This window comes from Catharus ustulatus, chromosome 9 (genome assembly GCF_009819885.2).
Source record: "Catharus ustulatus isolate bCatUst1 chromosome 9, bCatUst1.pri.v2, whole genome shotgun sequence".
Lineage (NCBI taxonomy): Eukaryota > Metazoa > Chordata > Aves > Passeriformes > Turdidae > Catharus > Catharus ustulatus.
Genome location: NC_046229.1, coordinates 22,123,808 through 22,151,658, shown reverse-complemented (window position 1 = coordinate 22,151,658; position 27,851 = coordinate 22,123,808). Strand labels below are relative to the sequence as shown.

The 27,851-nt window shown below is 38.0% G+C and overlaps 1 long non-coding RNA gene across 1 annotated transcript; it reads left to right on the top strand.

Annotated features, from left to right (window-relative positions):
- The first annotated feature begins 341 nt into the window (after positions 1-341).
- LOC116999905 lies at positions 342-16,454 on the top strand. The gene is made up of 3 exons (XR_004418645.1): positions 342-430; positions 11,069-11,243; positions 16,429-16,454. It is a non-coding gene; the product is annotated as an uncharacterized LOC116999905 (long non-coding RNA).
- Positions 16,455-27,851: the final 11,397 nt, after the last annotated feature.

Here is a 27,851-nt window from a genome sequence, read left to right as displayed (position 1 = left end):
TTTTTCCTCTTTTCTAACAAATGCTTTTTCAATTCCTCAGTGATCAATTTTTTCAGAGGAAAATACCATACAATTAAAGTTTAATAGCCATAGATGAACATTGAAAAAGGCGTGCGTTGTAAAAGACTTCAGTAATGTTTCCAGCCAACCTGTTTGGCAGATAAAATAATTTTCTCTACTGCTTCAAAATTTTCTGTTAGAGGCACTTCCTTTTTCTTAGTACACAGAAATGTTTATTATCTTTGATTTGAAAACAAACAAAAGTCTTTTTCTTATTCACATTCAGGTCTTACTTTCATTGCAGGATATTTTAAAATCTGGCATTGGCTTTAGCAGAGGAAGGAATGAACTCTTTTCCACTTCAGTTGGAACACTTACAGGTTTAATAGTTGATATAGCTATTTCCAGGACATGAGGTCTTGCTTCACAGGTAATGGAATCCATAAAATCCCACCCTATGTCATAGAATGATTTTCATATTTATTAATGAAGTAACCATGGATAATTGGGTTTCTTTTTTGACTGATGAGACTTGGGTATTAAATTGGTCAAAAATGAGAGAGGCTAAGTTCTTTATACTGTAATGCAATGAAATTAATGTTTTTGATTTTGGACTATAGTCTGTATATTTAAGAATTCCCTGTAAATATCAGTGACCATATTTTATCAGTGACCATATCATTATTCCAGCCAATGTTACTTAATCATTTTTTGTGAAGCTCTTAGAAATTGAATATCTTGAGTATATATTGTAATACTGTGTAATATTACTTTGTCTGTGATACTGTGCATTTATCACGTGTTTATGATCTCATAAAATGGTTTAGGTTGGAGGGGACCATAAAGATCATCTGGTTCCAGTTCCCCTGCCATGCGCAGGGACACCTCTACTAGACCAGGTTGTTCACTAGACCTGCATGCAACCTAGCCTTGAGCACTGCCAGGGATAGGGCATGCACAGCTTCTCTGGGCAGCCTGTGCCACTGCTCAACACCCTCACAGTAAAGAATTTCTTCTGAATATCTGCTATAAATCTATCTTCTTTCAGTTTAAAGCCATTCCCCCTGGTTCTATTAATACACACCCTTGTTACAAGTCCCTGTTGTCAGCACCCTCGGGTACTGGAAGGTGCTCTAAGGTCCCACCAGAGCCTTCTCCAGGCTGAACAGCCCAAACTCTCAGCCTATTTCTGTAGGAGAGATGCTCCAGCCCTCTGATCATCCCTGTGGCCTCCTCTGGCCTTGCTTCAACAGGTCCATGTTCTTCTCTACACTAGGGACTCCAGAGCTGGATGCAGCACTGCAGGTTGGGTCTCAGCAGAGCAGAGGGGCACAGTCCCCACCCTGCCCTGCTGCCCACGCTGCTTTGGATGCAGCCCAGGATCCTTTGGCTTTCTGGGCTGCAAGCTCACATTGCCGGGTCACGTTCAGCATCTCAACCCCCAGGTTTCCTCCCCAGGGAGAAATGTGAAATGTCCACAAATTCAAATACATTGTGGCAAAGTATTTAACTCTCAGTTAGATATGCTTTCAGTATAAAGTAAAATAAGGAGGAAGATAATTTAGAATCAGCAGTCCTATTAGAATGTTACTGCCAATGAATACACTTGAAACTCAGTAGAATAGTGTTCCATTTTTCCCAGTAAAAAAAAAAAAAAGATCTACTTTGAAATTTCTGGCTAAAATTAAATTTCAGTAAATAACCTGGGAACAAAAAATGAGTCTAGCTTGCAACTTGTCTCCCCCATTGTTTTTCAAACAGCACAAATAAATTTTTCATTCAGAATTTTGGTAATTTATAGGATCAGATATTTGGAGAGCTTTCACTGATTAACAAGTATGTGAGCTATTTCAAAACCTGAAAATGTGTTTGTAAGTTCTGTAAATAGGAACAATTGAATGCTGAGCTCTAAGAAAAATCTGGTGAGGATTATATGTGCTAAGTGTTCAAGAATCTTTCCCTAAAAGTGTAAAAAATAAAGCCAAAAAGTTTTGAAAATTATTGAGAATAGCCTCCCTTACCCCTTCATGTTTTTGTTGTCTTCCAGTCTGAGGCATCCAAAACCACAAGCAAGGCAAATCACCATTTCTTGAAATGTTTTTACGTGGCATGTTGTGATGGGGGTGCTGTCATGTCCCACCATCAACTAGCAGTACGACTTCCAAAATCTCACCTCCTCTCAAATGGCTATTAAAATATATTAAAAATTAAACTTAATATCACTGCCTCAGAAAAAGCAGAGCTATCACTTACAGATGCAGGTTAGAGATTATCCTTGAGGTGGCTGCTAATTCCTGATTTGCACTAGGAAGCAATTAATTTTCTTATGCTCTATTATTCTCATTAGAAATAATTTATCTAGACAAAATATATATGACTGTTTGTTCATTATATTTTCATTAGGAAGCGTATTATGACTTATATGCTGTGCATCAGGTATTGGTGGAGGAGAGATGGAGCTGAGGTGATTGCTCTATGTCAGCAGCAGAAGTTTTGATTTCACTGATAAAGGAACTGCAGTGTCAGCTGAATTGGCTTAGAGCAAGTTGGTTCAGGTCAAATGCACTGTAACTATCAGCAGTCTGAATCCCAAAGAAAGAGGAAAATAAAGCCTTAAAGCATCAGTAGCCTGTGGCTGAAGCACCTTTTCTCTAGTTTTAGTCTTCAACTGTATAGCACAAGCACATGTATAACAAACTGATGGATACAGAGGCTTCCCTGAACTTTCTTACAGAATAATACAGGCTGAAGAGAAGATTCTTCAAGTAGATTGATAGAACGCAGCTCAATTTTTCTACAAGTTTTGCTGATTGAGCACTGTTATTAGTTATACATGAATGAAACCTGAGAGTTTTTTTAATTCAGGGTTTTTCTAGATTTGCGTCACCACAGATGAAGAGCAAACTGAATCAATTGTCCAACTTGTCCTTTAAACCTTTTATTGCTAAGTTCAATTGACAAGTTTCTGTATGCATGATTTTTGGACTCCTAGAGGAAATCTTGAAAACTTGAAATTTTTTTGGAAGAGTGATTCTCTGATTCTGATAGAACCAAAATCCTCCCATCTCTAAGGTTACACAAGGATAGCTGAAAATATCTGCAAGGGTGTTAATTGTCTTTTGAGGACCTACAGGGAGAGAGACTGAAAAAGAGCATTGAAAAATTGGAAGAATTAAGTTAGTTTCTGGAGTTGAACATATATTAAATGTATTTTTATTTTGTTTTATTTCTTAAAACTTGTGGATTATCTATTGGATGTGTTAGAACTACAGTATAACCACTTCTAGATTTTTTTGGAGCAAAAGTGATAAGGAGGAAATAGTAAAGACAAGGAATAAGGGATTTTGTAGGCAGAGTAAAGAGATGGAATTAGAGCCACTTGCTTTCCTGATGCTCACTTGTTCCTATTGTTCTTCTTTTCAGAAAGTGCTTGTATGCAAACATCAGGACAATAAGTCTCATATAAGTCAGATCTGGTTACAGTTCCCCATGCTTGACTTCAGTCTATCAAGTGTCCTTTCTAAAGCTTTTAGAAACTTTAAATAATTGTGAAGGAAGATTGAAACGTCAGTCATCAGTGGGAAACAAGGATGTTTCATTTTTGCTGCATGTTTGCCTATAGTTTTTGGAGCTATGTTTTTCATGTGTGCTTTGTTTGACGTATGGAGATATTCAACCGACTAAGGAAAATCCATACCACAACCTAGAAAAAAGTTTTCTTATTACACTCTCTGTTTTGCAATTAGCTTTCATAGATTTTTGTTGCAGGAAACTCATTCATGCAGCCTAGTTTAGATTTCACATGCTTGTCATGTTTAGAGAGCAAGGTTTAGGTTATTACAGAGATGGGAAGTAGTATAAATCTTCTGACAGTGATCTGCTCTGGTATATTCTGTATTTACTATATATATTTGCATTGTAATAACTCCTTATTAATATCTGGGGAAATTAAATCAGCATGAGATCTGTTTTAAAAAAAAAGAGTAAGATTGCTCCTTCAAGGGTCTTGCATCTCTATTTTAACAGCTAGAGATACTATGCAAGATGTGGATAGTATGTGTGGGAACAAAGGATATTTCATCTCTTACTTAAATCTTCTCAGCTTTGGTAACTGTGAAACTGAACATGAGCTTTGTAGCTGTATTGTTTGATGATATTTCCATAACATTTGAGGCTGTCCAACTTTGTTGTGAAATGAAAGTCAGGAAATCTGACTGAATGCATTGTTAACTTTCAAGAGCCTACATTTTAGTTCTGCAAAAGCTCTGTGACATTTCGATCTTTAACCATACTTGTCCTTAAACTGGGCCAGAAAGAGAGGAACAGGAAAGGAACCTAAAGGGTGACTGTAATTTAAAGATTTCCCTGGAAAAGATGAGCAAGGTGCTATTTGGCTTGCCAGAAGCTGAAATCAAACAAATGACTGTTTTAACATGTTGGGCATATTTCATTCCATAATCATCAGCCAGGTGGAAAACATGCTGACAGGCTTTGAGTGACAAGTGACAGGACCAAAGGGCACTGTGGTCACAGTATGGTTAGCTGGCACAGCAAGGGTGCCTTCCATAACTAGTCATGCTACTGGTGTAGTGCATTAATTTGTGAAGAATTAACATTGCTATTAATATGATGTTTTTAATTAATTTTTTAATATGTCTGGTTTTGGTATTGGTATATTAGGTTTCTCTTTTTATTACTGTATTTTAGAGTCACATTCTGTTGTGTAACTATCCAGATGGGTGGAACCACAAACAGAGTTATTTGGTTTTTAATGCATAAAGAAAATATTGCCAGAAAAAATTACTACATTTATGAAGTGTTTCTCAATGATTAAATATTGAAGGAAAGAAGGAAATAATTATTCTGATCTTCATACTTTTACTTTTTTTGTGAAGAAGATGATTTGTTTTCCGATGGTGTTTCAGAGATTCTTGTAATTATATTGTGGTCTTTCCAGCTGCCCTAATACCCAGCTCCTTTACATTTTCCTCATTCCATAGGTGCTCTAGGGAATACTCTGTTTCACAGCAAGCCTGTGCCTCCCTGGCTGTACTGTGGAAAGAAGCATGCATTATGGTTTCTTTTGTAAAGTCCATGCATTTGATGGTGTAATGAGGTCGAGGTGTTCTTCACAACGTTTTTATAGCGTGATGCCCATGACCTGATATGCCCTGGATGAGAGAAAGAGGTAGTTAACTATTTATGAGCTCTCTGTATATATGCAGCAAGAGATTACAACCAGTCACCACATTATTAAAGCAGTCTCAGCTGATCATTCAAGCCTTTTATTTGTACATAAAAGTAAGACTGGAACATTTGTCCTTATCCTTTCCTAGAAATCCTCTTCAGGTCTCTTTCTTCTGGGAGACAGACATAGTGTGGGTTCTGGCCCTTGGCCCTGTGATATTTCTGGCCAGTTTATTTCACCTTTTCTTGTGGTACTATTTGAAAGCTGGTTCAACCATTTTTACTATTGCTGCTTGTTTGCTTAACTAATCCTTTAATCCTATTCATAGCTTCTGTTAGAGGGTGAGGTCCTCATAATCCTTTTGGGGAAACCTGTTTTCCTTTCATTGGCTTGACTGGTGTTCATTCAGGAGTTGTTATTAGCCATAAATACATGGCAATTTTAAAGCTAAATACAGAGGCAATAATTGGAGAACATTTGACTTTGAAGTTTACTTTTCTGGTAGTAAGTATGAGCTCAAGAAGTCGTGCTGCATGGCTTTGTTGTGCCTGATCCCATTAACTGCACACGTGCATCTCCAGTTAAAGGAGAGTAGCATTTACCTTCTCATGAGGGCTTGGAAATCTCTTTGCAGACAGAAAGCAAAATATTAGAGGATTTTAGAAGAGGCCGTGTTTACATATTACATTGCTACTTTGCTGGCAGTAGATCCAAATTAAGTAAAAGTTCCCAGCTTCTTAGAAGATATAATATTTTCTCATGGAGTGGCTGAATTAAGAATCTGAAGGTTTGCCTCTCTGCCAGACAAACAGGAGGCCCTGAGCAGTGTCATTTTCTGCCAAGAGGGAGAAAGTGGAGCTGACAGGAGCTCTCCTGACAGAGAGAGCTGCTGACCACCAGGACATGGACTGTTGGTCTCTCTAAACGTGGTATTTCTTTTCCAGGGAATGCATTGTGAATTTCAAGCTTTGCTCTTTTTCCTGTTTCTAGCATGCAGGCTGTTGGCAGTGTTATATTTATTGCAATTTTGTTGTCTTGGCAAAGAATTCAAAAGTGTTTGCATGCCTCAGTGGTCCAGTGATAGACTAATGATCTGTAGCAACAGTAAATGTTTTTTTTTCCTGCACTGCAATCATGTTTCATAGGTGCCACGCTGGAAAATGAGATCGATGTTTGAATCCAGTCTGGTAGCTCAGTTGTGGATACGCTGCTCTCAAGGGACGCAGCTCATGAGTACAGTGGAGAGAGCCCAGGGACAGCCGGGCAGTTTTAGCATCACCATTTTCCCAATGGAGTTTTTCTTTTGCCTGGAGAAATATCTTGAGCCATAACTGTGATTGTGGATTGCATAGACTTTGAGTGCCTGTGTGTGCCCCAAATTGAGGACAGCTCATCTTCAGATGATCTGATAAAATGGTCTTACAATAGAGATGCAGAAGTTGCACACTTTTGGACTACTGGTAGTCTGCAGATGCTCAATCAGCACAGAAAGCTGAGGTCCTTCAGTTGAATGCACCCTGCAATCAGTTTGAGTTTTCTGGACACTATTATAGGAGGAAAAGCCCCAGAGAAGCCATGAAAATCTATCTTGCCAAAAGCTGTACATGTGCAGAAACACTTAATGCATGTCTGGCACAGTGCATTTCCTGCCTGTAAAACTTCTCTTACTAGAATGAACAGCTGGTTAATGGAGACATGAGTTTTTCCAACTGAACTTTAATGCCAATTAAAACCAGCATTTGTTTATTAAGAACAAAACTGCTACTTTTTATAGACAATATTTTGTCAGTCTATGGCATCAGAAGACTTGATGAAAGATAGAAAATGTGTAAAGCTGGCAAGTTATGAAAATTAAATAATGAAACATACTTTTGAAAGGCTATGAAGGATTATAATTTCAAAATTATCTAAAGTGCTTGATTTTTAACTTAATTTTTTCTGATATATCTGAATTTCTTTAGAGTGGTCTCTCTTTTAACAAGATCTGAAAACCTAGTGAATGTTGCCATAGCTATGTAAAAATATTCCTCTTCAGAACACAGAAATTTTTAATGATACATTATGTTCAGCTAATAATTTTTAAAAATTTATTTAATGTAATGCTTTATGAGCTTTTAGTTTAAAAACTTAGGTCAATTTGACCAAAGAGCCCCACACCCAAATCTAGGTGCATTACTCCTGGCATAGAATTGTCTAAAACACTGATACATTACAAATGATTTCACACCAAAGTCTCGCCCAACTGCCCAAAAGCAGAAATTATTTCAATTCCCTTATCCAGACTGAGATCCCTGGGCACCAAAAAAATCCCACTGGGCCAAGGAACCAATTCTGAATTTTTCAAAAATTAGTAAAAGCTCGTTTTCTTCCACTCTTGTCTCATAGATCAAAGGGAACCATTAAGTGCATATCTTCGCAAAGTTTTTGGGTTTCTGAGTTGCAGTATTTTGAAATGATCAAAAAGTGTGCCCCAATGAAACTTCCCATTTTTGAGGAACGAATAATTATTTTCCTTTGATGAGTTTACTCAGTCTGAGTGCTTTGTGAGAAGGCATGTATACATGACACAGAGGAGACCTGAAAGTTTGTGGGATTTGATCTGTCATCCACAGGTAATGCTGAGAGGAGATCAGGTACAGTGGTATGAATTTTGTAGTTAGCCCTCTAAGCTTGTGTAAATATTAATTTAACCAGATTAAGCGTATGACTGATTTTATCTGCAGGCAAACCCTGATCACATTCCAGGCTAGCCTATTTTATAACTGCTGCAGGTTTGGCATTGCAGGTAATGCATGGATTGAGGATGGGATTGAGTCCTGTTCATCTATCAGACTTAGTCCTCAAACTAAAATCTGTACAGTGTGTTAATATAGCATGGCAGGTGACCCCTCCATTGGCATCCTGCTGAGGATGTGGTGAAGTGAGTATCTCAGTGCTACCCAGGAATAGCACACTGTCCTGATCACTTTGGGCTGTATTCTTCCAGGTTTGTGCTCCAAGTCATGGAGATAATTGGAAAACTACAGCAGAGATCTAAACACTGTCTACACAGACACCTAGATACCAGGCTGTGTGTAAGAAAAGCTGCTTAAATATGGACACAATAACAAACACATCTGCAGGGAAGCACAGAATTCACTGCGAGGAAGTGTCACTGTGATATAATCTACATGCATTAATTGCTAGGTTGTATTTTTACATTATGCAAATAAGTAAACAAAATGCAAACATGCTGTAGCCTTTTAACGAGGAGCTAAAGGCCTAGGACACCTCATAAAAAATTCTGACAAACACTATTTAAAAGCAATTATACCTCTATGCTATCTTTTTTAAGGTCCTTTGTATTATTAGGAAAATTTCAAAGGAATAGCACTCTTTGTTCTCTGATGTCTATTTTTCAGGAGCCTGCATATAGGTTTCCACATGGCCAATCCAAAATGCAAGGGAACTGTGATTATTCATATAAGCTGTTACATATGCTGACTTTCAAAACTTTGAGTGATAAGTTATTTGATTTTTCTGTATTTTCCTTTTTCTTTTCAGTATTCTCCTCTGATACACTAATCTTCACTACACTTATGTTATATCCCAACCACAGACATTTTATGTTCTAGCAGGCACAGTTCCTCTGGCACTAGGCAGCATTTCCACCAGTTTAAACTTTTGGATGCCTCTCAAATCTCACTCTAACAACATATGGAAATCATACTACTACTAGTTATGTTTTTTGGATATGATTTTGTAAAGAAAATGTGTTCTGTTTGAAACTTAGGTTGAGGGGAGATAAGAAAAACAGAATATAATAAAAAAGATACTTCTGAAAAATACCCTATGATCTGACTTCTAAGAACCCCTATTCTAATTCAGCAACTACTTTTTTTCCATGCAGCAAATCCTTTTATTGGTTATTTCTTGTTCTTTAATGACTTCACTACAGGGTTGCATGGGTCGATAGGAATGCCTTCTCCAAAATCCATTAACATGGTTCTTGACTGAATGCAGTCCAGGCATGTTAATCACCATTATTCTTCAAGAATGTCAGACCTCTCAAGTTTTCTATATGTGAATTTCATGTCTAAGAATCGATGTGTTCCTTATTTATGCACAGGACTGAGTACCTTGCTGGAAATCGTGGTACAGTATTAGTTTAAAAATCTGCTATAGGAAATATCAGGATAAAGAAGTTTCTTTAATGTTGGGAAAGACTTATAAACTGAAATTAAAATTATAGTATCATCTGTGCATTTCTTATCTAGATGATAGTACAATTCAAAGAAATTTCAATTATGTCTCTTCTTTTACTCCAACACATGCATATTAAAGAAAAACTTTTTTTGGTGTGATTGCATCAGGAGAAAAGATATAGCATGATTGATGCCAGTGGGGTTTGACAAATAGCAACTCTACAGAAATTATACAAAAATTTCCTTCCATATTTCCTCTCAACTGTTCTGCCACTTTGATGAAATGGTAATCTCTCTAATCCATTTCTCCAGCTAGAAAAGCTGTTTCAGAAACATACCCTTCCCTGCAGTTATTACCACGATGGAACATTTATTATCCAGCAAATGAGGCATCACACACTCTGATAATTCTCCTAAAAAAAACCAACTTAGGGATAACTGCCTTCTATTGTGCATATCAGTGATCAATTAAAATGTGAAAAAAACATTGTCTATTCTGCACAAGGCAGAATATAGACTGGTTCACTGATCAATGTCCAGTGCAGAAAGATGTTAAATCATGTGTGGACAAATTTGTGCCTTGTGCTGAGGGGTGGCTGCACACCCCACTCATGCCCTAAACCAGCAAGGCTGTGGAATGCGGAGTTGTGAATTATTGTTTTCACGTCCAAGAGCCCTGGTCAATTTTGCCTTGAAATATATGACTGTAATGCACTAAATGATTGTGGCTTTTGGCCCTGTGAGTTCCTGGGCTGTTAGGGAAGAGTGAGAAACTCAGCTGTAAAAAAATGTACTACCAAGAAACCAATCAGCCAACCAAAGAAACCCTTCTCAAAAAACACCCCTGTAAAAATCACCAGTAGGCTTTGTACAAAGCCAGTCCCTGCTTGACTATTTGCTTTGTTTTACAAAAAGGTAAACCACAAGGACTAAATCTGCATAGGAGCTCTAAACCCACCATACCACTTTAATAATAATACTTTTGTTCACTCACTTATATTTTTGTTTACTCAGCTTAAAAGCATGCAGGTGAAACTAAAGATATTCACAAGAGAGTTAATTTTCATGTTAGGGTGTTTTATGTATGAAAACAGTGATTTTTTACAAAATGGCCTAAGGGTAATGTAAGAAAATATTTGCTGAGTGATATGGGTTGTGTGTCTGTCTTCAATCCCATTTGATTTTATGTATACACACATACATATATATTTGTGTACCTGCTACATGCAAATGCATTCAAGTATAAAGCAGGTACTTTTTGTTAACTTTGACCAGTTTCTTTACTGCTTTCCTTAGAATATTCTGTTGTTTCTGCCATCTGCAAGTAACCTCAGAAATGTTTTTGTGGCATTGTGTAACTGAAACCTCACTGAATTACTGTTCTGTCCAAGACAAGTTTTCAAATACAGTTGAATATTACCTTGAAAATGCAATTTTTGAATAGTAATGATTCTTAAAAGTCTTTGTTGTGGATTTTCTTCCTTCCTATGTCAGATCTTTAAAAATAAATTTCAATTATACAGACCATTACAAAGCCCTAATTACATAATGAGAAAATTTAGGTTATTCATTTTTTTTAGCATTTACTGCTGCCTTTTCTTTTATTAAGCTAAAACAAAATAGCAAATTCTTTGCTTTTTTTCTTTAGCTAAAGCAATAGGTGACATGATGTTGTTTGTATTTTGCCCACTTGCAGATTGCTGTTTGAACCACTTCTTCAACTACTACATTAGGAACCACCTTGCATTTAATTCTTGCACATATGTAAAGTTTTCACAGAATTTGAAAGAATGCACCATGGATGGAACCAAGACATGTTCCTGAAGAAATGTTTTATTCAACAAAACTTGCTCAACTTGAACATTTTCCAGGTAAAGGATCTACTTTTTTGTTGTTGTTATTTTTTTGCTAAATATTACTTGTTTGCTCAAATGCTGTGAAGTAAGTGGCCTAAGAAAAGCTTACTGAGTCAAAAATGCTTTCTCCCAGAGTCATTTGTGAGAAGGGAACAATACCTAAAATAGTAAGCTGCCTGGAATCAAACCTGCCTGATAATGCCATGAATATGTGAATATTTTTTTCTTAGGTAGTAGGAAAAAAACCCTAGCCCAATGATCTCAAATCCAAATAGTTACCATAGTAACTCATGTTATGGTATATTATTTATGGACATATTGCAACACATTATTCATAATATGTTACTTTTCTCAGACCTTGTATTTCTGGTTGCTCATGTAACATTTGCACAGCTGAATGAAAATGCCAGATCTTTTCACTTGTAGTAAGCTAACAGTTCTCTATACTATCAAAAAGCTCAGAATGATGTGCTCTTGAGACCGCTAGAAAAGAATCATAGGTTTTATTAATTGTATTTTGATAATCAATGTCATACAGCAAAGCAGTGCTTCTAATTTCTTTTTTTATCACTGCAATTTTTTATAGGCTGAAGGGCAGGAGGGTAACACTGCAGCCACAATAAGTAGTACATTCCTGATCTGCTGATGGAAGGGAATGACACTTCATTAAAAACTCAATTAAAACTGCTGAAAAGAAAGCAAACAAAAGTATCACATAACTGCCTCTACTGTACTTTTTCATAAATGCTTTTTAACAGTGTTACTTATGATGTGAACACATTAATTAATCTGTAAAAGGCAGACTAGTTTGTTAAGATCATGTTGATGAAATTTCAAACTAATTTTATTGTTCAAGGACTATCTTCAGACATGTATTTACTAAGATAAGTACCTATGCTCTTGGTAAAAGTAATGTTCTATTCCTTCTGCTTACATTTTGAGGAACAAAGAGCAGCTGGATACTCCACTGTTAAGGAATAGTAAAGAAACTTGGTCACCTGGCCGTGCCATTCCCAACCAGGGGACGGAGTAGGTGCTATGTCTGTCTCTGCTTTCCTCCTTTTCTTACAAATGCTGTCTTTAAAGAATTAAGCAAGGTGTTGCTATGACTGCAAAAGAATGCCATTGTGGGAATTTGCACATCCAGGTCACTCTGAAATGCTTTGTCTCTGAAGCTGATCTCATATGTGCACCAAACTGAATATTTATATATAAATATTTAGACACTTGAGTTGATTAAATTTACTTAACACCAAATATTTTTTATGTGTCATCTAATTTCCTTGTTACACAGAGCAAGTTTTTCAAATGAGGTGTTCCTGGTAGCAAGTGCCACTCCTTCCCAGACAGGAGCTTAGCTATCAGTTGGTATTTCCTTTTCTGCTTGTCATTTTCATCATTTGTCACCTGTAACTATTTTGAACACAATTTGTGTCACTTAAACATGAAGTGTGTGACACCTAAATGCCACAAATCATGCATATGCATCATTGCTGGCACAAATTTACATCTGTAAATATCTATACTTGCAAACTGTCATTGTTATGAGGCCTTGTTGGAGACTGGCTGAAGAACATGACGTACTTCACCCATCCTCTACACACAAATTATGTCCTGTTCCATAATTTTTTTTCTGTTTGAAAAGTTATTGAAATATTTTAAAATAAAAATTAACTAACAATCGACATGGATGAAAGAGAAATGTTCTCTGTGAAGAGCATTTTTCAGCTCCTCTCTGCACTACATTTTATTTCAACTGTGAATGGACTTTTCTGAAATGATATTAATATTTTATTGAGAACAGGGCTGCACCACTATTACTCTGATCATGCAATTATCCCACTAATGAGCAAAAAAAAGTTTCACCATATAGATTTTTTTTTTTTCCCCACAAACATTTATATGGATTCTGGTACATCCTATTGATAAATATTCTTGTAATTCCTGGTTTGCTTTGGAAAAGAAAGCAATAATCACTAGCAATAATCACTCTAGTTGTAAAGTGTCCAGATCTGGTGGTTGACGTTGTACACATCTGAGATTTTCCTGCTATGGTTATTTTTTGTAGAAAGACATTAAGTACACTCAGAGGTAAGGAGGTATTTTTGCCCATTTTCTGTCTAATTATTGATGCAGCTTCTCTGCTACAAACTTTGATCATTTCTGAGAGGGAGGGGGAAAATGTCCTCATATGTAATCCACGATTCTTTTGTTAAATTGTCACTATGTAATAATTCAGTTGTAAAAATATTTGTAAGTAGTCTCCTCACAATGGCAACATATATTTTTCAATCAAAAATGCTGATGTTTAAATAAATCCAATTTGGATGCTTTTTATACCACTGGAACTGTGATCTGAGAACTCATGCACGTGTCACAGGCAGTCCAAGTATTTTGAAATATGCTCTACTAGGATCCTTGAAGTGAAATTTTTTGTATTGCCTCTTTGCTATTTGTACCTTTACTATTTTTAATGCTTGCTCTTCCTCCTCCAACTCCAGTCTTTGAAGCAGTGTGTCTCTGTAGCCAGTTGATAGAGTTCATAGTGATTTTGAGGTCGGGAGTATCTGAGTTTATTTGGAATATGTAGCTGGCAAAGAAGACTCTTAACAGCCGTTTGAGAGCTGGCTGTAGCCAGCTGGTGTGGTTTTCTCATGTGCTGATGGGTGCTACTTACTTTTAACACCACTATTTTCTAAATGATAAGAGCAAGAGGAAAGAATTGGTGAGGGTAAACATCACTGCCTTCTCTGAAATTTTGTATTAATAGAATATTAAATGTAAAGGAAGGAAAGGCTAAGGGAAGGATTAAAAGGGGAAAAAAAGGAACAAGTAAAATAATTGAGTTGGAAGGAAATTTAATCACTCGCTGCCTTATAATATCAGTGCTTCACACAGTCCAAAAAGACAAAATGGAAAATGAAACACTGGGTTTACAGTTGCACAAATGAAAAAAAAGGCCATAAAGAAGTCAGAAATTAAAACAATATTTTGGCTGTACATACATATCTCTTACCAGCTGACTTCTGACACTTGATGTTTGCTTTTGCATTCCCAAATAAGCCATCTGCCAAGACCTGTTTCTAAAGCTGGTTAACTTGTATGGGATTTGTGGTTTTAGCCATCAGTAGGGACATGTTTTGAGAGTAGGGTTTGGTTGGGGTTTTTTCGTATAATAATTCTGCTTCTTGTAGTGACTAATTTTTCATCTGCATACAAAATTGCTGAGCTTCACTGACAGGAATGCTTTTCTTCCTTACCACAAGAGGAGTTCTAGTTCAATGTGAAATTGGAGAAGCCTTAGTAGAGTTTGTAGGTGTCTTCCAGGTGACTCTTTGAAAATGTCGTTTTGTTATGTTAAAAGAACTTTCATGCTAAAAAAAAAAAAAAGCTGCTGGAAATGTATAAGAAAGCACATTAATTCTCAAATGAAACTTTGTAGAAACACTTAGCAGCTGGTGTACAATCTGAAAAAGGTTCTTTCTTTTATTAGAAACACATAAGGTTGGCATTCCCACTACTGCCAGAAAAGGTTATGCTGTTATGAAGCAATGAGAAGGAAGGAAAGAAGATTAACAAGTTTCCCAGCTTTCCATTTCTATGTAATAATGCAACTTGAAGAAAAAAACCAAACAACTAATGTTCATTATAAAAAGGGAAATACCTTTTGCATTTTGGTTCGTCTAGTTCCAAAACAGATTGGAAGATTTTTGCTCTTGTGAGGGAATTTATTGTTGTATTTTGGAAAATTGATCTGTTTGTTGAAGTCAAGCATCTGAATGTTGGCCTTTTGTAGGTTTGGGAGAGCAGGGAACAACAAAAACACCAAAACCCCAGACCTTGAAGGTTCAAAGTTTAACTTCCATTTGAATTGTATGGTTCTGCATTTGTGGTCATCCTGACCAATTTGGTGCATAAACACCATTAGAATTTTATTGACCTCAATTTTGCCACCTATGAATCTGTTACAAAATCTAAAATTTGGAATTGCAACAGGAAAACATGCCAGTAAAAACTATGCCTTTTTAAGTCTAAATATGCAGATATAAGTTTAATTTAATTTTCTGATTTCTTCTTTTCTTTCTACTTTTTTTTTCCTTGTAACACAACTGATGAGAACCAAAGTGTAGGTTTTTACCTCAATCAAATTAATTCCCTGATCTTGATAGGTTATCTCCACTAATCTGATTTTTGTGATATGTCTAGTTATATCATTTGTTGGGGGTTGGGGGAGTTTTTACTCTTTCTCCCATGGAGAAATTTTTTCCATTAGCATGTTAAAGAAACCTGGCCGGGCAACTCCCTTGGCTTCTAATTACTCAAGACAAAAGAGACGGATGGGGATGGATAACGATGAGTTGCTTTGTCCTGGTAAGGGGCTGCTCACGCTCGCCTGCCCGAAGGCGAAGGAGAGAGGTTCTTTTTCTCCGTGGTGGCACCTGCCCTGCACTCCAGCGCTGCTACAGCTTCCTACTTCTGAGAACAGCGCTGAGAACCGGGACGCAAATGGTGAGCGGAGGTTTTTTCCTTCACCCTTCTCCCACCTGAGATGGCCCTGCTGCTGCTGCCTGCCTGCTCCTGCAGCTGCTACAACCGAGAAAAAAACCGCTCTGCCCCCACTCCATTGGGACTGTGTGGAGGAGGAGGGCATCTGACTGAAAAAAAGGACTGATACTGAGTTTCGTTCTGTTTTGTCAATGAGTTTTTCATAGCTGATGTTGTTCTTGTTTGTCTTGTAGATATATCAGTAAAGAACTGTTATTCCTAAACCCATACCTTTTGCCTTAGAGCCCCTTAATTTCCAAATTATAGTAAACTGGGAGGGAGGGGATTTTGACTCTCCATTTTGGGAAAAACTCTTGCCTTTTTTTCCTGGCAATACTGTCCTCTAAACCAGGACACCATTATAAAAATCATGGAGAGCATTTCTATGGTGCTGCTTCCTATGATGTAGAAAACAGCTCTTTTTTGATGTTGTAACTAAATGAACAAAATGCAATATAGAGAAATCCATGTGTATCTCATATAGCCTCATTTTCCTCTGAGTGAATCAATCTCATTAGCCTTGTCCCACAGTTACTTGTGTCAGTTGATTACAAACCACCACAAACATAAAGATTGGAAGCAGTAGCACTATTCTTAGGGCTGAATTATATTTACATAGGACACTCCTTTGTTTTCCCTTTGTTTCCCCCTACAGAGACATCCAGCCTTGCCTGGGAGACCCTAAACGTGCTGCACTGCAGGATGAGGAGGAGCTGGGAGCCTGACAGGCTCCATTCCAGGGAGGCTGTGATCAGTGGAGAGGAAGGAGGGACATCCTTCCTTTAGGGCTGCCAGGCTCTTTCTGTGCTTCAGATCAGGTAGGATTGTACACACTTCTGCCTAGTTTTATGTGGTCTCAGGACCTGTAATTGAACCCTTAAGGTTCAGTATTATCTATGTGTGTTGTGAAGACAACTTACTTGAATTGCTACCACTACTTTAATTTTGCTGCAGACCAGTTTTTTAGTTGCAGCTATTTTCCAACTCTGTTATCAATTACTTTGTAGTTAGATTTGAGCCCAATCAGTTCAAATAGCAATGCCTTCACTTAGTCACTTAGATCCAATTTAGCTACCTAGAGAAGTGGCTATTAACATTAATCACTTAACTAATGAACACCTTTTCAGAATAGCTGAGTACAGATGGGAGGCAGAACCTTCCTTCCTGAAGGCAGATGAGTTAGAATTTTTTGGCCAAGCAGATAAAATCCAAATGTTACATTGTCTTCATTGGCTGCTACGTTAAGTGAGATGGGAGATGAAATTCTGTGACCTTTTAAAAACGGGCAATTACAGTTGCTGAGAAATTAGCATACATGAAATCTGTATAGCATTGCATAACTGAAGTTGTATGAATGATTTAACATCGATATTGCCATTGCCCTGCACATACATTTAGCACAGATTAAATTTACTGTAGATCTTCTGAAATGTTTTTACAAATCCGTATGTTAGTATGAATGTTTTTTATATTATACCTTTAATAGATAAAATGATGTGTCAGGTTAAATAAAGCAATAAAATATTTATTCTAAGCTGTTGATGACAGCATCAGCAATGTATTAGAAGCCAACCCTAGGAAGAACTGACTTCTGTCTCATCTACTTTAATGTGAATCTGAAATAAGCCATTTAAAGGTAAGGGATATGTTAATAGAGTTAAGTCAGTGTAAAATTGGCATGAAAAGAGGATGAAGATATAATATTGAGTCATTGATTCGGAACAAAATACAGACCCATTAAATGTAAGAATTCTCATGACTGATGCATGTTTCCAGATGCAAGTTTGTCTTTGATCCTTTTCAAACCAACTATTTGGACATCCTTGTATTTTGTGTATCTTGAATATCCATGTCAGGGAACAGAAAATATTTGGGTGCTAGAAATTCAAAAGAACTTTTTTTGGGAGATATCCCAAGGATTCTGGAAGGTTGTTTAAACTTATCATGGTGTTCCTACTATGGATAAAGATATTTCTTTAGTCAACCATGCTTGGTAGCTTAATATGACTGTGCTCTATAGCCTTCTGCATGACATGGCATGGAAAAGTGTTAAATATTTCAGGCTGTTCTGAATGGATGTAGAAAGTCAAAAAATTGTCAAATGATTCTCAATACAGTATGACATGAATTATTAGAATTTTAATGCAAGAAAGCACAAACTCCTGCAATTGCATCATCAGTGCTGTTTGATCCTGGTTGTCTCAAAATGACAATAGATATATATATATCTGGTCAAGTCACAGAAGTAAAACCCCCATTTCAGGGCACTGCCTTCCTACTGCAGAGGAGTTCCATGTACCTACTCTGCATGTGTGCCTGGCTGTAGGTTGTCCTCACCCATGGCTCCTGGCCTGAGGGTTACAGGAAGGCTGTGACTGTGTATGTGTCTCCTGTAGCCCTGCAGGAAGGCTACAGGTAGAATCCACTTTCTACCCTTCACCTTCAAATGGCTCTTGTAGCCTCCCTGGAAGTGCAGCCCAAATTGAGATCTTAATTTAGCACCTATGTGCAGTTGTTGAGAGGGGTGGGCTATATGTCCAGGCTTCTGTTTGACATTTCTATAGCCTGATGTGAAATGTACTGGTTGGTGTAATTGGATGATAAGTGGAGAAGATAGAAAGTGGTCTGGCTTGACTGCTACAAAACACTTCATGATTATGTTGCCTAGCTCACCTCTTTGTTTCTGTATCACTGCATCATGATTACGATTCTAATTAGTTTATTTTAATCACGATCAATACACCAAGGAGAAGCGTCAGACAGCTAATATGATTTATTACATATTCCAAGAGCATTTGTCTCAGATTTGGCATTTCTGCTATCTGTCTCCAGAATGCCCCTGCCTGCTTGACAGCAGCCTGTCAGTGCTGCTATGATTGCTCTATGCAGTGACTTTAACTGCCAGCTTTTCCTGCAGCCTTGGAGAGTGATCGATCAGCACTACAATCACAGCTACACAGAATATTTTAACACTTGCCTATGGCCCTGTCAATTATGAAAAGATGGAGTATCAATACACATTGCAATCTGGTGCTGTACTACTTTAGCATCAAACAAGACAAAAAGTAAACAGTGGTGACCATCTTTTTTAATATCTCTCTCTTTTGAAGATTTTTTTCTTATAACTGATGTTTTACACATAGCTCTGGAGGACGATCAAGAGCTGTCTTTGTAACATTAAGGATTCCTGAAGGTACTGTAAGTACTGAAATAGCGGTACAGAAATGCAGTAATACTCAAGATTTTCATAAACTGTCTTTCAAACCTGTGAAGGCAAAGGTGAGGTGAGGTGTTGGTTTATTATTATTAATGAATATAGGAGCAAGGGGAGATATTAAAGTTTCCTTCAAAACATACAATATTTTACAGCTGAGTTTCAAGGCATCTTATTTTCCTGAACCTCTAGTATGTGTGACTTGACCCTGGTTTTATTGATTAAACTTTTATTCTTCCCCAATGAATAATTTAAATTATGAGCTGTAGTCTGGCATGATTAGCAGGAGAGTACCAGAGATTTTGAAGTAATATGCTGTATCACTGCATGCTTCTCCTTCTGCATTGGATCCCTTCTGCATCATGGCACTCTGGGCTGAAAACTTTATATGCAACTTGTAACTTGATTACCAGTTCTCTTCTCTGAGACACCTAATAACAGAGTTTTCTGTGATACTGGAGGAGGGTTGTTACCAAGGTGGCTTTGGTTTTCCTACTCTCCAGCCAGTCTCCAGCTTTGCTGGAGTTTCTAATTTGCACCCGTAGTTCAGCTGATATACTTCAGCACAGTTTCTGAGTCCTGAAAACAAGTGCAGTTCAATGTAGTGACTGCATGACTATATTAGATATGAGACAGAAAGATATGTCAGGTGGCACTGAAAAACAACCTCAGATTGTAAATAGTATTCAGAGATATGACTTTTGAAATGTTAAAAAAAAATTACATCAAAAGAAAAACACAAAGAGCTTCTCTTCTACTAAGCCATAAACTGCAGCAAAACTTGGGAAAAGACCCCAAGAATAATTACACTAGTTCCCCAGAAAATGGGTATTTTTAAATTGCTAAACTGTATTAGCTGGCTAATAATCCCCATGGTGCAGTTGTACGCAGGAAATTGCCTGTTGCAGTTGCCAGGCTGCTGCAGGTCTGTTGTACCCCTGCACCAAAGAGCCCAGAGCCTCAATCCAAAAGCTGTTGTCAAAATACTCCTTGGAGTCCTGAAAGCAGCCAGGGCTGTACTCACAGCCTCTTTCCACGTCCCCTTTTATAATGTGCCTTGATGTGGCAGGGATGATCCTCTTTGCTGTCCTCAGGACAGGGAGATCCCTACATGGCTGTTCTGTGATGTGGAGCAGAAAGTGGTCCTGCCATGAGTGACATTGGAATGGAGCACATATTCCATGTGTGCACAGGGACACGGGCCATGGAGCAAGGGAAGGACAGAGCACAGCCTGCTGCCTCAGGCATGCTTGGTTTCCCAACCACAGGCAGCAGAAATAATTTCTTGGGACCTAAGTGCTGTTAGTAGAGGGAGCACTGCCACATCTTTTTCATTTTCTTTATTTCAAATGATGACTGCATTGGGGTTGGTTATTTACATATATATTACAGTCTCTGCCCTATTACAAATTCTGTATTTCTTAAATAGTTTATAGAATATTTCCTTTAGAAAAACTTTTGAATTTTTTTATTAAACTGTTTCTCTAGCAAAATAGAAGTATATATTTAATAAAAGTATATATTTAATGAAAATACAGTACATTTTCCCTGCAAGCTGTTTAATGTACAGGCATATTTCAACCATTAGAACTTGGCAGTTTCCATATGGATTCAGTTTTAACTCAGTCTTAAATGGCATCTTGCTAAATATTTTTAGGCATTTTTAGAACTTGTTGTTTTGAAATAAAATCTGCCGTAGCAGCAAACCAACTTCAAGGGACAATTATGAGGGTAATCCAAATCTTAAAATTTCAGAATTGATCTGAAGATGGCGTCAGACAATATGCTTCGAAAAAGTCTTTCCTGAGAAGATGGAAGGCTTTAAAGAGAAATTGTACCACACAAGTTAAGATAGGATAATTCTACCTCTGAAAATCTAAAATTTTGAAGCCTAGACAAACCAAAGGAATGGCATGTTCATGTCTGCTCACCTTCATATCACTTGCAGTATCACAGCATTCCAGTTGCAGGGTTCTTACTTCAGAACAGATTTCAGAGAATGACATGCATTCATATTTTCATCAAATCATTGGTCTAATATAAAATCAATTGTGATCTCAGAGGCTTTTATATTTATTCATTATTTTTATTCATTTATATTCATTTTTATTCATTGAATTTTTATTCATTGATATCCTTGCCAGGTATTCTAGTGGATGTATATGGGGAAGAGGATTATGCTGTAAATGGATCACAATCCCAACTGATGCTGGCATTAAAAGTGCAGCACTGAGGAGATGCAAGGTTGTGGTTTTCCAGAAGTGTTCTTGTGACCATACTGTTACTGATGATCCTTCAAAATTGTTTAGCAGTATCTGTCAGCTCAGTCTTTTCACAAGTTGCTGCTTGCAGGACTAAGGTCTTGTCTTCAGTCTTTTCTGATGTCTCAAGTTTAGAGGTTTAAAACTTTCTGACAACCATTATCCTTCAGTAATTTTCATAGAAGGAAAGTCTCCATCCTAAATTTCAGAGCAGGCCAATCCCACATCTCAATTGTGCTGCGTAAATTTTACACAGCTATGAACTTATAACAATGCACATTTTAATGTATCTTCTGATGCCTTGGCAGACCTCTAGGACAATTTATTGACCATCTAGGGAAATAGCAGGAGACCTTTCATTTGGAGCCTGGGGGCTGTGAATTGATGTTCATTTTTTCCGATGATCTGCAGTCACTGAGAAAATACTTAAAGAACAGAAAATAAAATACCATCCAAAGATAAAAATGTGATTAATGCATTGAATTTGGTGGTCTTTTGATATTCGTTGTTATGTATATATAGATTTTTAAAAAAATCTTTTGTGCTGTAATGGTCTGTAAGTGCATTCGTACGTTGAAGCTGTGAAAAAGAAATTGATCTCTTCTTAAAATTATTTGGTCGTATTTTAATATATCTGCATCCATTTAGGCTGTAGAAAAGACAAAGAAAAATTCTGTGCTACTCTTAATGTATTTTAGTACACAAAGCTGAAGAGCCAAATGCAGATCCCAAATGCAAGATGTTGGAAGATTTTACAAGAAACAACATGTAATTGGACTTAAAATTATAACTTCATCTGTAATTAACTATTTTTTTCTATATATTTTATAATTTGGATGCAAAACAAAAAGTGCTTGGATTAGAGAAATTCAAATTAAGGCAGTTAAATTTAAAGGATAAATGTTAATAACTAAAATTTGCTTTATTTTTAAGGAGGAAGTTGTTTCTGGTGCAATGCTTAGATATATTTATGGTAAAGACACCACTTTCTAATTAAAATGCTTGATGTTAAAAACTGAGCAATGCCTGTGGGTTCCCTGTTGTGCCTGTAGACTTGTCCCCACATTTCAGTGAACACGTGAATTTCTGCTGGTGCCATCTGAGCTTAATAATCCTTCTGCACTTTAGACAGTGTTAATTGGCCTTAATTTCTCTGCCTTTTTCCTTCATGTTAGTCACTTCCTGCAAAGAATGAGTTTTCATGGATTTCAAGGTAATAATGGCAAATTTGCATTGTTCTGCATCTGAAGAGCAATTTTGTATTGCTGTTATACATTTTATTGAGTTTTTTCTGGTATGAATTCCATTTGGAAAAGTTGTGGATCAAATACAAAGTTTGTTTCACCTGGAATTTATCACCTAAGACTTTTTTCAGTCAGCCTGAAGTAGTAAATTAAAGGTCTGGAATTAGTTTGGGTGTACTTGCTGGTTTTGTTTCATGGAATACAAGCCTTTTGTCTTGACATATTTGGGTTTTTTTTCTTTCTCCTGTAAAATAATAGAAAATAATAACAGTATAATTCTTATGTGACTAATTATTGTATTTAGATGGAAATGTTCTCTGTCAGAAAAATGTTGTTTAGACAAGGAAAATGATAAATTTTTAAAGTGTGCAACAGGTTAGATAGAATTTCAACTGCTTTAATTTAAAAGAGATATTAAAAATAAGAGTATCAATTTAGTTCTAATCATTGTATGTGATTATTAATACCAAAACTATGTCTCTTGGTAGCCCCAGACAAAGCTAAAGCTCATGGCTTTATTGGTAATTACAGACATCTTATAAGTAAAGAGCTATGAGGCTGTTTAGTCCAAAAATTCTCTTTGCGCTTGAGTATCTTTGTTTTTATTGTTGGTGATTCTTTTCATATGGTGAATGGAGGAAAAAACCCAAATCCAGTAGAGTTATTTTCCCATTCATTAATGAATGAAATTTCTTGCCCAATTTAGGTGTTTCATATCCTTGAAAATCCTTGTGAATTAGCCTACTATATTCTTTCTGCTCCTATCTCTGAACGTTTTATGTTCATATTTGACAGAGAGAATTCACATTGCCCAAACTCAGAACTGAAAACAAAGCACGATGATGGAGTGTTTCTTACACTTATGTCTACCTTTAGGAGCTGGGAACAATTATATTATCTGTTGACTCTCAGAGAGAAGAGACAGGAATTCATCACCATTTGTAGTCTGTAGATGCTACTGGTTGAAATGACAGTGGGCTCTATGTAGCAATAAATTATGAAGAAATGGAAATCAGAAAGTTTTTAGAATCATGGATTTTTAACATTTTTAAAAGTCTAGCTTTTAAAATTAAAAAAGTCATGACATATTGTGTTAATAATGCAACCTTTTTTTAATATAATAGGTAACTATAAAAGATATATCAATATTGTACCACTTTTTTTGGGCCATGTGTATGGAAAGCGTATCAGAAGCTAACCTGATTAAGTGATGTAATACCCATGAAAATAAAGAGTGGTGGAGGGATCTTGATTTATTGTTTCATTATAACAATTTTATTTCCCAAGCTACTCAAAGGTGGGAGGGGGGTCTGGATTCCAATGTAAATTTCTAATTTCTGTCTCTGATAAATCTGCACTTCAGTCTGAAAAAGGGATACATGTAAGACATTGTTGGACTGAGTTACTGAAAACCTTCTCCACATTCCCACCTGTTTGCCATGGCTCCTGCAGGCCTCCAGAACACTGGCACTAGTTAGTGAGTCTCAGCTGAATGTATAGGAGACTGTGGATTTTAACTTTCTTGTAGAGCATAATTCCTTTGGGAAAAGAATTTTTGGGAATATTCTTTTGGGAGTTTTCTGGTCAAATCGTTTCAGCAGGCTACAGGCTTTTACAAAACTGATGATGCCCTTTGGGAATGTAGTTTTCAGCATTGTTTGTATCTTGCCTTGAGAAATAAAGAGGACAAGCACAAGGAGAGGCAGTGACTTCAGAGCTTTCTTCCTTGACCATTAAACTTTGTGGGAATGTTTCAGGAAGATTTGGACCCCAATCATAGAACTTCAAGGACAATTGTACAAATTTGCTTTAACAGATTAGTTGCTAGGTCTGGTTCCTTTGAGCTGTGCAATCCTACTGCATGAGCCTCCTTTCTCTTCTCTGCCTTACTTCCCTTCTTATAAAATCCAAATAGAGCCAGTTGTTACATATATGATCACTAAGGAAAGCTATCTCTCACTCCTTAAATTAAGATTTGTAGTGCTCTAATAAAGCAGTTGTTATGTGTTGATATTTAAGTAAATGTAAAGAATATCATTTGAGGAAAGCAGCGAGTATAGCATTGCAGAGTCAAGGATCAGCATCATCAAAATAGGAAACTGTGATGGCATTTGAGATTAGTGCACTTGGAATTCGTGGTCAATTTTTGTCGTCCCCTCTATTGTTCTAAATATTTCTAAAGGGAAGGGATGATGAACTTTAGTATTTATGATTATGCACCATAAAAAAATGAGGAGGTCCATGGCAGGGATTGTTTTCTTAACCAATTATGTGAGAAAATATTTATAATATGTTCAAGAAATCTCAGTGATATAATTCCTTGTTTTCTATGTTGCTTAGTTATTGGTGGAGCTTTCTCAATATTAGCATATTTCCTGTCACACAGGGCTGAGTATTGTCTTTGGGAGAAAGAAAAACTCTTGTCTTTTCAACAGGATAAGCGGATTCATGTTCATCCAAATTCAGGATGTAAATATTTTCTGCAATTAGATTTAAAGTGCTCGCTTAGCGAATGATTTTTTTAGCTACAAATGCCCACAGGGCATTGTGCCTGAGTGGTATCATCTCACAAATCACTTTTGTGGAGCAAGGAAGATAGACCCACAAACATCTCTGGAGCCAGCCATGACTGTGGCCCCATGGTTTTTGAACCATCTTTAGCTGGTAGATAATCCTGATAGCTGTTGCTAATAATAACTTTGGTGGGGTTAATAGTCCTAAAATCTAATCTGGGCAGAGTTTTTCCTTTCCACAGTTGCAAGGAAGAAAAGTACTGAATGCATTAGTAAATTCAAATGTTTTATTACCTTAAATTGTACCCTCACAGTGAGGTAAATCAAATTTCATTACTATTCAGAAATCTATGTGTAAGCTGTATGGTGTCACATGAACAAAGTGGTTAGCAATCATTCTTTTTATGGTAAGAGAGGGACACAGATAATTTGTATTCATGTTATCAGGACCATTTCCAGGGTTTTCCTCAAAGCAGTGGCTGCCTGTTGTGTAAAGCTCTAATATGTTTCATATGGTCACTTGTTTTGATTGAAGAGGAATTGCTAGAGCTGAGAGGATGAAATGAATTGCAGGGAGTGTTACAAGCACAGAGAAAAGAACAAAACTTAGTGAGCCGTCAGTACATGAGGGCTGCCTATTACTGCTGCACCGGTGCAGTGAGCATCCATGAGAGCCATTGATCAAGTGTGACTGCGTGGTGGCTCTGATGGCACCCTCTGATGATGAGTTAATTGAGCAGTGTCAGCAAGGGCAGTCCTGACCCTGGAAAGGGACTGACAGGTTGATGGCAGCAGTCACTACTTCATTACTTAGAAACAAAATCAGAGATTCTTCATTTTAAAGGCAGGAGCTGCCAAGCAGTTCAAGAGCAAATGGTTTAATGTGTGGGGGTGGATGAGGTAAGGAGCTTTTATGTGCAAAGAGCTTCACTTAACCTGTGGCAGCATTCCACTCTTGATCTATCTGTGGCATCAGAGCAGACAGGCCAGTCCTACTGTTTTAAATCTAGCCTTTGATTCTCACCAGCTAAATCTATTTTAATTATTTAATTAAATTAATTTTCCTCAAGTAAGTCTGTTTTACCCATGACAGCAACTGGCAAGAGATCTCCCTGTCTTTATCTTGACCCACAAGATTTTTCATCTCATTTTCTCCCTGTCCTGCTGAGAAGGGGGAGTGATAGAGAGACTGGGTGGCCATGAGGCAACTAGAGAAGGTCAACAGATCATCCTAGACATTGTAGCTGCCTCAGTCATACCAGTGCTGCTATTCAATGTTCCATTTTCTCAAATCCTTTGCCAAGATCTGTGTGTAAGCATAAGGAGGTAACAATCAGAATTGGCAGCTGATTTATTGCTTGAAAATTCTTTCTTCTTCATTGGTCATCTTATAAACGGGATTTATTTCCAGTGTTGGCTATGGGGTTTTTCCTGCTATTTGCTGCACTGTCCCCCACACCATCCACTACAAAAGAGAAACAAAAAATGTTGAGAAGTGTCACTGCTTTGTTCTGTGGGACAATTTGGGATTTGTGTCTCTTTTCACTTGTAGATTGAGTACACTAGCTGAGGAGTATTTTCCATAGTCAGTTCTCAATTCAACAAAGGGGAATTGTTGTCTAAGAAAAATAAGAATCACACATACTATACAAATATTAAAGGTGAATTCCACCCTCTCACACACACCCCAAATTAGTGCATTTTGCATATAACTCAATATTTTTCACTTGACAGGTATTTAATCTCTTTGGTGAAAACAGTTGGTCCTCTACAGGAAATTTTGGTGAGCTGTACATGCTGGGAAGTGCCTGGTGAGGAGAAGAACATCCTGTCAGGTCTGGAATGGGCACTGCCACACCTGATACCTGGCTGCTCAACCCCTCCATCTCAGATCTACCTGTACCCACGAGGGAAAAAATGCCTCCCTTCCTGATCCTCTTTGTCACAGATGCAGGTTTGGCTGTGAGATAAGGTCCCAACAACAGGATGGGGAACAGGGCATGGGCAGCAGCCCAAGACCCCCTGAATGCTATCCAGGTGCAGATTGTCCCTACCCAGCCTGTCAGGAAGCATGGCTCTATCTCTGTGCCCCTTTGATCTACTGTCAGCTTTTAGCGTGTGTAAGGACAATAATAGGAAGAGAGGTCACAGTACAGTAATTTCATGACCATAAGGTGCACCGGACTATAAGGTGCGCCCCTCAGGAGTCGGCAAAATTCGCAACTTTGTAGATCATGTAAGGCGCACCGGACTATAAGGCGCACTTTTTTTTTGCAGCAAGGAGCCGCACAGCACACAACAAAGTAACGAATTACTGGCAGGTGCTCAATTTGCAAACATTTTTCAAAGATCGGTGTAGCCTTTAAACAGAGCCCCAGGCGCCCTCCCCGTGCAGCGGGCCCCGGCACTCCCGCCCACCCCCAGTGCCGGCTGGCACAGCTCCCGGCTCCCACTGCACTGCCGCGCTGCACCCCGGCTTCTACCCGGCCAGCGGCGGCAGCGCTTCTCCCCGCTTTCCTGCAGCAGCCGCGCCGCTTCTCCCTGCTTCCCTGGGCCTGCACCGCCTCTCACCGCTTTTCCGCGGCCACAGGAGCTGCGCCGCCGCTGCTTTGCCACGGCTACAGGGACTGCGCAGCCACCGCCACTTTCCCCTGGCCGCCCAGGCTGCGCCACCACTGCTCCGATGCCGCCACCGAGTGGGCTGTGCTCGGGGCTGTTGTGGGCTTTCACTTCTCGTGGCCCCCGCGCCCAGGCCGGGGCCGCCCGGTTTCTTGTTTCCCCCGCGCCCAGGCCGGGGCCAGCACCGCCCGGCTTCTTGTTCCCCCCGGCCCTGCCCCTGGAGTGGT